This window comes from Pseudophryne corroboree, chromosome 8 (genome assembly GCF_028390025.1).
Source record: "Pseudophryne corroboree isolate aPseCor3 chromosome 8, aPseCor3.hap2, whole genome shotgun sequence".
Lineage (NCBI taxonomy): Eukaryota > Metazoa > Chordata > Amphibia > Anura > Myobatrachidae > Pseudophryne > Pseudophryne corroboree.
In genome coordinates, this window is record NC_086451.1 from 192,227,209 (window position 1) to 192,240,702 (window position 13,494).

General features: G+C 44.0%; 1 protein-coding gene across 4 annotated transcripts in view; it reads right to left on the reverse strand.

Moving 5' to 3' along the window:
- LOC134947598 (death domain-containing protein CRADD-like) overlaps nt 1-13,494 on the reverse strand; it is a 181,530-nt gene that overhangs the window by 135,634 nt on the left and 32,402 nt on the right. For 2 of the 4 annotated variants that reach the window (XR_010182645.1, XM_063935605.1), the window contains exon 2: nt 766-930. The exons of the other annotated variants lie outside the window; for them this stretch is intronic. The gene's annotated coding sequence lies outside the window, so the exon portion shown is untranslated. The remainder of the gene's footprint in view (nt 1-765; nt 931-13,494) is intronic. 4 annotated transcript variants of the gene reach the window in all.

The following is a 13,494-nucleotide window of genomic DNA, read 5'->3' on the forward strand; positions in this document are numbered from 1 at the left end:
CGCCCCTCACAGCGCCACAATATGTACTGCTGAGCCCCGGAGAGCAGTTAGTACTGCGCTACCTACCCTGTTGCCGCCATCTTCACACTGGCTCCCCGCTCGCCACCGAAGTCTTCTGGCTCTGTAAGGGGGTGGCGGCATGCTGCGGGAGTGAGCGGTCGCTTGGAGCGGCTAACGATCAGCACCCTCAGGAGCTCAGTGTCCTGTCAGCGGAGATAGTGGCTCAGACCCCTCAGGGCTGAAACTACTCCCCCCCCCCCTTAGTCCCAAATAGCAGGGAGGCTGTTGCCAGCAGCCTTCCTGTGCCTAAACTAACTCTTAGAAAAAAATTAAACTAAAGAAGCTCCAGGAGCTCCCCTAATTGTGACCGGCTCCTCCAGGCACATTTTCTAAGCTGAGTCTGATAGGAGGGGCATAGAGGGAGGAGCCAGCCCACACTCTCAAAGTCTTAAAGTGCCAGTGGCTCCTAGTGGACCCGGCTATACCCCATGGTACTAATGTGGACCCCAACATCCTCTAGGACGTTAATAGAAATTAGGGTGAATTAAGATGGCCTCATTCTGCAACAGTAAAGCAGTACTAACATATGGTACTGCTTCACTTCAATGGTAAGCAGCACACAAAACTGACCCTATAGGTCCTGATTCAGAGATGTACATATGTTAACTCAATGGAATTACATCAGCGCCCCTTCACAAATCCCCACAAGTACAGCTACAAACAGCGGAAAACGGCATGCGCCAGCCAGGAAGCATGACAGTATACCTTGTCACTTAGTGACTTGTTTCCCTCGGTGTACACGCTGACGATGGCTCCTCTGGTGTTTACTCACACTAGTCTGTGAAAGCAGCTTATCGCATCTCATCTAAGATCCATTTTGGGGTAAGATATCATCTTATGTAAGTATGTTTGTGACGTGACATCCGGTCTCTAAAATTCAGAATGATAAAAAAAAAATAATACTGTGAACTATATTGGATCTCCTTACTTAACTGCCATAAAATTTCTGCAGATGTCATTGACTTACATCAACTTAATGCTTGATCTTGCAGACTAAATGGATTCCATAAAGCTATATTACCAAAAGACCCAGATAGGCTATTTGACTGACTGTTGTTGCTGGTTTGCTACAATACTAACAAAAGTCAACCTAATTATGGGGGTCATTTCGACCTGATTGCACGCTGCGTTTCGTCGCAGCCGTGCGATCGTTACGTAACGGCGCATGCGCTGTGGCCGCATTGCACAGGCGCGTCGCTGACCAGCGACGGCTGTCGCCGGGCAGAAGCGCCATTAGCGAGGAAAGCGGTCGCAGCGGCGACCGCAAGAAGATTGACAGGAGTAAGGCGTTCCGGGGCGTCCACTGACCGTTTTCTGGGAGTGGTGCGCGAACGCAGGCGTGTCGAGGCGTTTGGAGGGCGGATGTCTGACGTCAATTCCTGGACCATCAACGCTGGATTCATCGCACAGGGAAAGTAACTCATACCCTGGTCTTGTTCTGCACAAAACTTTTTTTGCATAGAAGGGCTGCACAAGCGATCGCAGCCTTGCTATGCAAAAAAACACTCCCCCATAGGCGGCGTCTAGTTGATCGCACGGGCTGCAAAAAGTTGCAGCATGCGATCAACTCGGAATGACCCCCTAAGTTCACTAACTCTGCTTGATATTTGCATAACAACACATTTGTCATTGTTTGTCATTAAAACAGCTTTAAAATTGTCGCATAAATATGGGTGGTCTATCATTAAGGTTTTTTCTTGATGGTTGTGATTTTGTGTTCCGCAAGCAGTGTTATTTATTCACCTTTTAATGTAATAATTGTATTATAAATACATTTGAATTTTTATGTAGATTATTCCCTGCGAGTGGACTGCCCCTTTAATAAAACGCTCAAGTTCAGTCGGCATCCTGCACATCAGACATACTCAGATTCCATTACATCTGGCCCCATGTTATTTGTAAACTCTTGATTAAGTTTGTAAAGGGTCTGCTCCTCTTTAGTAGCGGCAGTTTTCAAGCAATGGATTATCTGGAATGAAATCTAGATATATGACTACATCTCTATTTTAGAGACATGTCTGCTGATGCAAAATGCTCAGAGTGAAACAGCATGCTATAGGCCGCCTGGTATCAACGTATCTGATGAGGAATTGTTACTAAAGCAAATTGAAAGAGCAGCAGGAGTAGGAGACATAGTAGTGATGGGAGATTTTAACTATCCAGAGATAAACTGGAAAAACGATTCATGTGATACTGCAAGGGGCAATATGTTTTTAAACACACTTAATGATAACTACTTAGTTCAACTAATTGAGGAACCAACTAGGTACAATACAATCTTAGACCTGGTATTAACAAACAATGGGGATTTGGTATCAGGTATTATAGTAGGGCAACCCATAGGAAACAGCGACCACAATATGGTCACATTCAATATCAGTTTCCATAAACAGCCCTATACTGGCTCAACTAGGACTCTAAACTTTAGCAAAGCGAATTTTGAAAAGATGAGGGTATTTTTCAGGGATATTGAATGGGAAGGTTTGTTTTTAGGAAAAAATACTACGGAGAAATGGGAGGTACTAAAATTCCTGCTAGCTAAAAATACACTCAAATTTATTCCTACAAGCAGCAAAAGAAGGAATAAAAATCATAAACCGATGTGGCTTAACAAAAAGATAAAGGAACTTATGGGCAAGAAAAGGAGAGCATTTACAATATACAAATCTGACGGGAAAGCAGAGTCATTTCAGCACTATAAGGAATGTAACAAAATATGCAAAAAGGAAATAAGAGCGGCTAAAGTAGAAACTGAAAAACTAGTAGCAAAGGAAAGCAAAGCGAATCCCAAAAAATTATTTAAATACATTAATAGCAAGAGATTAAAGAAGGAGAGTATAGGCCCTTTAAAAGACAAGTTGGGAGTCTTAAGCAAAAATGATAATGACATAGCGGACACACTAAATGAGTTTTTTTCAACAGTATTTACTAGAGAGGACCCAATTCAGCGACTAACACATAATCTCAATAATGAGAATATCCCACTGATAGGTACTTATTTAAGCGAGGAAGTAGTCTGTGACCGATTAAAACATTTAAAGATTAAGAAGTCACCAGGTCCCGATGGTATTCACCCAAGGGTTTTAATGGAGCTTCACTCTGAACTTGCAAAACCGCTATTTTTGATCTTTAAGGATTCAGTAATATCAGGTATGGTTCCCAAAGACTGGCGTATAGCGGAAGTAGTGCCTATATTCAAAAAGGGAAGTAAAGCTGAACCAGGTAATTATAGACCAGTTAGTCTTACATCTATAGTGGGGAAAGTATTGGAAAGTATTCTAAGATATAGTATTCAGAAGTTCCTTGAAGTCAATAAGGTCATTAAAAGGAATCAACATGGGTTTATGAAGGACAGATCCTGTCAAACCAATTTACTTGGCTTTTATGAAACAGTAAGCGCAAACCTAGATCAGGGTAAAGAGGTGGATGTAATCTTTTTAGATTTTGCCAAAGCATTCGACACTGTACCACACATGAGACTTATCTACAAGCTACAAGAATCAGGGCTGGGAAGCACAATATGCACTTGGGTCAAAACTGGTTAGATAATAGGGAGCAGCGCGTTGTGGTTAATGGATCTTTTTCAACTTGGACTGAAGTGCTAAGTGGTGTGCCGCAAGGCTCAGTATTAGTACCATTATTGTTCAATATTTTATTAACGACCTAACAGAAGGTCTAGAGAGCATGGTGTCAATTTTTGCAGATGATACCAAATTGTGTAAAGTTATAAATGCGGAGGGGGATGCTGAGTCGCTTCAGAACGACTTAGTTAAATTAGAAGCTTGGGCAGCGAAATGGAGAATGCGCTTCAATACAGACAAGTGTAAGGTAATGCACTGTGGTAACAAGAACAAAAATAACACCTACCAACTAAATGGGGTAAAATTAGGGGATTCTGTACTGGAAAAAGACTTAGTTTGCTATCTATGAGGACACCTAAGTAGTAGTACCCAAAGTAGGACTGCAGCAAAGAAGGCTAATAAGATATTAGCATAAAACGGGGAATTGATGCTAGGGACGAGAGTATTATACTCCCATTATATAAATCACTTGTGAGGCCACACCTTGAATACTGTGTACAATTCTGGGCACCTTACTACAAAAAGGATATCCTGGAGCTAGAAAAGGTTCAAAGGCGGGCGACCAAACTAACTAAGGGTATGAAGACGCTGGAATATGAGGAAAGGCTTGCAAGACTAGGCATGTTTACACTGGAAAAGAGGAGATTAAGAGGGGACATGATCAACATTTACAAATATATAAGGGGACAATATACAGATCTTGCGCAGGACCTGTTTTTGGTTAGATCAACACAGAGAACTCGTGGACACTCGCTCAGGTTAGAGGAGAGGAGATTCCGCACAATACGGCGTAAAGGCTTTTTTACGGTAAGGACGATACGTGTTTGGAATTTCCTGCCTGAGGGAGTTGTAATGGCCGACTCAGTCAACACCTTTAAGAATTGGTTAGATAAATTCCTAATGGATAAGGATATCCAGGGTTACGGGGCATAGTCACGCACTATGGTTATTATAAAAAAGAGGGGCAAAACGTAACGGCAGTCATCAACTTCAGTCAAAATTTTATACAAAATAATCGAGCATAGGAGACCACAAATAGGTTGAACTCGATGGACAATTGTCTTTTTTCAACCTTAGATACTATGTTACTATGAAACAGTTTGAATCATTATTGGATGTCTGTCACCCTGAACGTGCAGTCTCATCCTTCAACAGCAGAGATCTAACTGGCTCCCACATTCAGTCCCTTTCCCAATCTTACCACTTCTACCTCCATAATATTCCCAGGATTAGGCCCTTTCTTATTCTGGAAGCCTCTAAAACTATCATCTACACCCTTATCATCTCGGTGTTATTGTATCCTACTTCTCTCTGGTATTAAGAACTGCCACCTGTTCAATGCATCCCCAACACTACTGCTTGCTGCTTAATTTTGCCCTCTTGTTTTTTCACCTTTGTTGCTCCCCCCTTTTCTCCTTTACAAGTTGCTCCGTTAGATCCTACTCCTATACAGAATAATGTTCTCACTCATCTACAGCGCCTCTCACTCATCTACAAAGTCACCAATTACCCATGTATCTGCTCCTACATCTCCAACCTCATTTCCACACACATACACACACTTTCCGACCTAATCTGCTATTAACTGCCACCTCTCTGATCACTACTTCACATTCCTACCTTCAAGATTTCTCCCATGCTGCTCTCCACATCTGGAATGCCCTCCCACCCTCTGTGAGACCTTTATTCTAGCCTCCAAGCCTTTAAGCATGGCATTTTAACTAACCTTTCCATTCAAACTTTCTGATCATCCTCCTAACTCCGCAGCCTATGAATGCCACAGATCCCACCCCTCTCCCTCCCTGTGTCTTTTCATATTCTCTCTAAAATGCAAGCTCTCACTGGCAGGGCACTGTTTCCTTCATGTAATTATGTAAATTTAAGTTTTGTGTTATGTAATTATGCTAATTTGTCAATGCGTAAAGAAATCTAATGTACTTACAAATTTTTGTTATAAGCTATCCCCAATACATGGTGCTAAAAGAACCCCTGTGGCTACATATAAATAAAATATAATTATTTGGCCAACTTCACTGATATACGGAGAGTTGTAGAAATTAATTCCTCTAAATTGTCCTGCTTTAGGAAGTGCAAAACTGTTTTGAGGGGATCTGCCTTGACATCCTGGGTATCAGGAATATGGTCTTTGGTTACCACCCATTCGGGACTCCTACAGACAATCCTGAAATGGCATACTCACTCTGGAATTCGGAGGTTTACTCTTCCCAGACGGGTGATGTGTAGAATTCAACCATCCAACTCCACCTCCTCCTGACACTGCCTGTAGCACGAATTCCACCATCCAACTCCACCTCCTCCTGACACTGCCTGTGGCACGCATCCTGTCCTTCCTAAACTAGCCTACCACCAGCTCCCAGTACTCCTAGTCCTGACTTAGGCTGAGTACACACTTAGCGATGTGTACCCAGCCCAACATCACAGCCGTCTGGACCCTGCATGCGGGAAGTGCATACACACTTGTTTAAGCCAAGTCCGACGGGAAGGGGGGGGGGGGGGTGAGCCACGTGACATGCTACATTCTGCAGCATGTCATCTCTAGTGACTTCTCCCGTGGAACACAACAGACAGGTCAAATGTGGGTCAGTCTCTCCAGATGTGTCAGAGGTATTAACCACTTAACTGACAAAAAAAAATTTCAAAAACCACTCAAATTATTGGGGGTTTTAATATGAGTGAATTAGGTTAAGAACATGTATTTAAACTTACGATTCCATTAAAAAGAGAGAGGAAAAATATATATATATATATATATATATATATATATATATATATATATATACACATATATACATATACATACACACACATACATACACACACACATATATATACACCTATACATACACTGCTCAAAAACATAAAGGGAACACTTAAACAACACAATGTAAACTCCAAGTCAATCACACTTCTGTGAAATCAAACTGTCCACTTAGGAAGCAACACTGATTGACAATCAATTTCACATGCTGTTGTGCAAATGGAATAGACAACAGGTGGAAATTATAGGCAATTAGCAGGACACCCCCAATAGAGGAGTTGTTCTACAGGTGGTGACCACAGACCACTTCTCAGCTCCTATGCTTTCTGGCTGATGTTTTTGGTCACTTTTGAAAGCTGGCGGTGCTTTCACTCTAGTGGTAGCATGAGATGGAGTCTACAACCCACACAAGTGGCTCAGGTAGTGCAGCTCATCCAGGATGGCACATCAATGCGAGCTGTGGCAAGAAGGTTTGCTGTGTCTGCCAGCGTAGTGTCCAGAGCATGGAGGCGATACCAGGAGACAGGCCAGTACATCAAGAGACATGGAGGAGGCCGTAGGAGGGCAACAATCCAGCAGCAGGACCGCTACCTCCGCCTTTGTGAAAGGAGGAACAGGAGCACTGCCAGAGCCCTGCAAAATGACCTCCAGCAAGCCACAAATGTGCATGTGTCTACTCAAACGATCAGAAACAGACTCCATGAGGGTGGTATGAGGGCCTGACGTCTACAGGTGGGGGTTGTGCTTACAGCCCAACACCGTGCAGGACGTTTGGCATTTGCCAGAGAATACCAAAATTGGCAAATCCGCCACTGGCGCCCTGTGCTCTTCACAGATGAAAGCAGGTTCTCACTGAGCACATGTGACAGACGTGACAGAGTCTGGAGACACCAAGGAGAACGTTCTGCTGCCTGCAACATCCCCCAGCATGACCGGTTTGGCAGTGGGTCAGTAATGGTGTGGGGTGGCATTTCTTTGGGTGGCCGCCCAGCCCTCCATGTGCTCGCCAGAAGTAGCCTGACTGCCATTAGGTACCGAGATGAGATCCTCAGACCCCTTGTGAGACCATATGCTGGTGCGGTTGGCCCTGGGTTCCTCCTAATGCAAAACAATGCTAGACCTCATGTGGCTGGAGTGTGTCAGCAGTTCCTGCAAGACGAAGGCATTGATGCTATGGACTGGCCCGCCCGTTCCCCAGACCTGAATCCAATTGAGCACATCTGGGACATCATGTCTCGCTCCATCCACCAACACCACGTTGCACCACAGACTGTCCAGGAGTTGGCTGATGCTTTAGTCCAGGTCTGGGAGGAGATCCCTCAGGAGACCATCCGCCACCTCATCAGGAGCATGCCCAGGCATTGTAGGGAGGTCATACAGGAACATGGAGGCCACACACACACTACTGAGCCTCATTTTGACTTGTTTTAAGGACATTGCATCAAAGTTGGATCAGCCTGTAGTGTTTTTCCACTTTAATTTTGAGTGAGACTCCAAATCCAGACCTCCATGGGTTAATAAATTTGATTTCCATTGATAATTTTTGTGTGATTTTGTTGTCAGCACATTCAACTATGTAAAGAACAAAGTATTTAATAAGAATATTTAATTCATTCAGATCTAGGATGTGTTATTTTAGTGTTCCCTTTATTTTTTTTGAGCAGTGTATATACATACACACACATAGCCAAAATAAGGGGGCACTCACCAGGAAAAATTATTTTTGCACTTAAAAAAGCACCGATTTTAATTCATACTTATCAGAACATCTAGAAAAGATAATTCAATCGATGTTTCGATCCATCCGGATCACCATCAGGATATACAGCAAAGACAGCTTTTGCAACAATGTGCATCTGTTAGCATGTACCAGTGTCAAAACAGTTAATGCCTAACAAGCCCCCTAATATACCTCTAGCATGTCACGCCTAGCAAGGTTTGAGGATCCGGCAGCGGAGACATGCCCAAGGAAGTAGTTGTCTGCGGATGAATAAGACGAGGGGGTTGGATATAGTTCCTTCTCATCGGACAACGGGCAATGAAGAAAGCAGGTGGAGCTAAGAGTCAGTGAGTTGTAGTTCTTGAGAATGAGGCTGAGGTAGAGAACTGCGGCTTGTGAACGATGACTTAAAGATGTAGTTGTAGACAAAGAACTGTGGGCTGTGGCTTGAAAGACAAGGCTGTAGATAATGAACTGTGGAACTGTGAATTGTGATAAAAGACGTAGCTGGAGACAAAGAACTGTGGACTGTGACTTAAAAGACGAGGCTGTAGATAATGAACTGTGGACTGTGGATGGTGGTTCTGAGACGTGGCTGGAGACAAAGATCTGCGGTCTGTGGCTTGAAAGACGAGGCAGAAAGCCCAGTGCCGTCCGTGCCCAAAGGTTCTTACTGGACCGGGGTTTCCAGGAGCGCTTCTACAGGCAGCAATAGGTTAGGAACAGCAGGGCTGCAGCAGCAACTGAGAACCGGCTAAGCAGGGTTAGGAGTAACCAGAATACGGCAAGAATCCTGGGAAGACAGGGCTAAAGCACCTACAACAGGGTTGTAACTTGAAGCACTGGCCTCCCTGTCATAAACCAGCCCCCTTTTATAAGGAGAACTCTCCCTGGATTGGCTGGAAGGGACAGGAAGCCAAAACTATGCCTCAAACTTTGGTCTCCAACATGGCGGCGCCCAATAATGCAGACCTACCTGTAAGGCCACCAGTGCACAGCCCCTGGTCTCCTAGCAACCGCCCTGGCAAGGAGAGACCCGCTGCAGCAGCGTCCCGCCGCCACGAGCGGACCCCCTCACCACTGCTACTGCTGCCCACGGACCCGGCGCGGCAGCCCTCCTCCGCCGCTGCCCCCAAGTCGCCTAGAAAGCCAGCCCCGTGGCCCCAGCGTACCAGTAAGACCCCGGACGCAGACACAGCACACTTGAAAAAGGCGGCACTACCAGAAAAAAACAATTACAATACCCAGACCAGCCCATTGATATAAGAGGGATAAAAAATATGAAGATGTCTGAAATAATAATGTATATAGAGCAAAGATGCTAAAACTGCCCTATCGTGATGGTACTTACCACAGACAAGCAACGCCCACATGCAGGAGCATAAACACAGCCGGCGTGCGCTCCACATAGTACAGGTGGAACGCAATGGGCTTCCTGGCTCGCGTGTGTGTGTGTCACTTCTGGTCGCGGGTAGACCAGGCACCCGTATGCGCTCCACAAAGCCTGTGTGGAATGCATTACAGAGCCTGCACCACACGCCTATCATGGCCGCGTCACTTCCGGTCGCAGCATCACGATGATACACCAAGTAAACAACGGGGGCGGCACTGGTCTCTTAGCAACAAGCATATATATTGGTAGATGCTCAATTAGCTTAGTGATATCATTCAGGTGCTCGAAAGGGAGGGGTATTTCTAAGCAAGAAAAAAAGGCATTTGTTTCCCCCAGCACCCTGAATGATAACCGCAACCAGATATAAATTCCACATAATAATAGAATTCAGAGATCTTCGTTACACATATTTGCGCAAATGTGTGAATAAGCCCCAAAGCCGCATCAAGGCGTCTCTGTATATTTGGGGTCCCTAGTGCTATATCTAGGTGCAGGGTGTGGCACCCCAAAACACCAGCATAAGCCAGAAAGCCCAGCGTAGCATACCAGTGAAAAAACTATAGTGTTAATAAATTAGTATTTAGGAAGCCGAAGCTATAGAGAAAGTGAAACAAAAATGAAATGCAATTAAAATAGAGAAATAGTGTTAAAAAATTAATAAGTGAAAAGTGTTAATAGAATGTAAAGGTATGCCACACTAAGGCCATCCAGCTCAGCCAGTCCAGAGGCACCACGCCTACACCTCCACCTGGGGTAACACACACACACACACACACACACACACACACACACACACACACACACATTCCTGCTATTACAATTAGTTATGAAATATACATATATTACCATGAGTTTAGACTATAAATGTTATACCTCCGATATATAAATGTCTGGTATGTGCTTTTGTAAGTTGTTAATCGAGTTTTTTTCAAATTATTGTACAAGCGAGGTTTCTGGCTTGTGTTTTGTGTAGGCTATTGTCTTCTTGTTTGTCCTGGCTTCTAGTAAAACAATGACAGTCCAGTATCTGTTGTCTTCAACAGATACTGGACAACTCTAGAACAATGGGGGCAAACAATGGTATTTACCTTTCCCATACACCAGGGTCCATGTTCCATGATTACAAAGCTTTGCGTAAACAAGACAGTCTGATACATTTAAGACACTGTTTGTGATTGAGTTTCTAGAAGAATCGCCTTTCTATGCGTAGGAGTAGTTTGATTAATTTGTGTGTGCACAGTAACTTGCTATTGAAGGATGTACAGACTGTGTGTGAGTTATGCACTATAGGGATAAAATATTGAATATGGCTTTTGTGGCTTTTCTATGCGAATGCATATGTTACCGTATTTACTCATACCACGTGCTAACACGCAAGGCCGCGTGAGTGATTATACGTAGCTTGCGAGAATGCGCACGCACGGCAGAACAAGCACCCGAACGGAGGCCATCTGTGTGGCGTTTGTACGTGATGAGTGTGCCTATAATATTTTCGACTTCGACAGTCCACCCTTTGGCAGTCAATAATAACGGCTACACATAACTAATAAACTGAAAATATTATCTATACATTATATACAAAGTTCAGATGACTGGAGGAGAGTTGTAGGTGGGAAATGTATAGCCTAGTGAGATAGGAAAAAGCAAGTATGTATGAAATAATGTCTGAGGGGCATGTATCATCGTGCCGTACATGTTCTAAGCAAGCTTCGAGATATTGCGAAGTATACATTAACTCCTTCTTATTCCGTATTAAGGGTCTGTAAATGGACAAACAAACACTACCAAGCTCTTTCTAGGCAAGGCCAGTAGCCCTCACCTTTCTTGGGGAGCACATTTCTCTGATGATACATGGAGGGGAAACATATGTGAGTGCTACTATATGTGGATAACACCTGTCGACTATGTGTGCCATTAACTGGAGGTAGCAGAGATGAGGGTAAGACACACACAAAAAAATACATTCACATAAATTTGGGTATGGTTGACGTCTTTTCCGGTTGGATGTTTTTGGGTAGAGGGGGAAACAGAGAAAAATGGTGAAAGAAACAGGCCATGAAATTCATTTGCAATCCTTATCATAACACTGTCTCTACAGATGGATCATAAATCAAGTCTGCTGCTGTAGCAACGCCCTCGCTCCTTAGACTCATTAAATTTGTGCTGTGCTTGCGCCGCATCAGAATTCGAACACACCTGAATATCAGACCAATAATTATGACGACACCCAGGATACAAAGGAGAAACTTTCCTATACTTGCAATTACATTCTGCGCCTACTCTCCTAATCCAGAAAACCATTTGAGTGGGTTCAACCATGAGGCCCAGCCGGTCAATTCGTTACCCACAGCCGTCAAGGTTAGGTTGTGTTTCCTCCTGAACTCCCACTTCAACTGCAAGATCTCGTCCATCTTCTGATCGATGATCTCTGTGGGGTCGTCAGTGCTATTCGTAATATACGTACAGCACTTCACGCCATATTGAGTTGCTAGAGTAACACAGTACCCACCTGTCACAGCCATAACATAATTAAGGACCATTCTGTGCTGGACCAGCTCCTTCTTGTAGGCTTGAAACTCCCTGCCCGTATACCTGAAGGTGTCATCATACATCTCTGTGATATTGTCTATCAAGTTCACTACCGCACGGATATACCTATAATTTATAGTTCCTCTGGCAGTACGGGTGATGTCTAATGCAAGAAGAACTTAAATCCCGGTGGATTCATGGATCAAATCAGAGGCTGCTTGCTCTGCCCTATCTATGAGGTGTCTCTTGATGATGTGTTCATAGTGGGTATGAGTATAAGGAGTCTGAGCATTGCGGTGAATGTCTTTCATTTTGTCGTGTGGTATGGTCATGACCTCTGGTAGTACTCTCCCAATGTAACATAACCCTTCAGAGCTCGGAGTAAGTTACTTGTACGCTTTCCTACCACATATGAAATATGCATCATCTGGGAGAACACAAGGGACAAAATGTAACACCACCATATCACATATCTTCCTTAAAAAGAAACCAATCCCTAGTTCTCTCATTTGCTCAGTACAAGTATTGGACTGGATGATGTGGGCACAATACCCCTGCGATACTTTTCCAACCCACATGGTTTTGATCCCACGTGTATACCTATACCAAAAGTACTTCCCACTGGTGGCTATCTTGCGTACAAGTTCAGAGTCGATAGGTATTCTATCAGCTCTGTGTGAAAAGGTCATTGTTTGGTTATTCCATATTACTTCCCAATTTCCTGGTTTCCGGAAATTGGACACATTAAAACATAACGGTGACCTATCTACATGGTACTGGTGGAGCTTCAAGCTAGGGGGCCTAGATATATTGAATTTCTTGTCCACCGGTCTCCCACCCCGTAATTCGAGTGCCTCATCTATCGTTAAAGGATATGGAACTAATCCCGACTTACTCTGTCCTTGAGGTACTTGAGAGCACACCCAGCATTACGTTTGGTTTAAGACCTTACCCACTAATGAGTGGTAATCACTCAAAGGATGTCGGCCAATGTCAATATTACGGTTTGACTGACATCTCTGGATGCACCCATCTTCGACTATGTTTTCGCAATTTCTACATATACAATATTCATCAGACAATAACCCTTCACATTGCCTCCGAGCTCCGTGACTACCAGATCGCTTACTAGAGTGATTTGCTGCGCCTGAAATCATTCAAATCCGTACTCACCATCAGAACCCATTCCAGATCCTTGCTCGATGTCTCTGGGACCCTCACAAAAACAGATTGTCCTGATCAAAAACAGAGTCACCAGAAAAACCCGAAACACAGTCTCTTGAGGTAGATCCATTTCGTTAAGGAGGAAAAGGAAAAAATAAGAATTTACTCACCGGTAATTCTATTTCTCGTAGTCCGAAGTGGATGCTGGGTACTCCGTAAGGACCATGGGGAATAGACGGGCTCCGCAGGAGACTGGGCACTCTTAAAA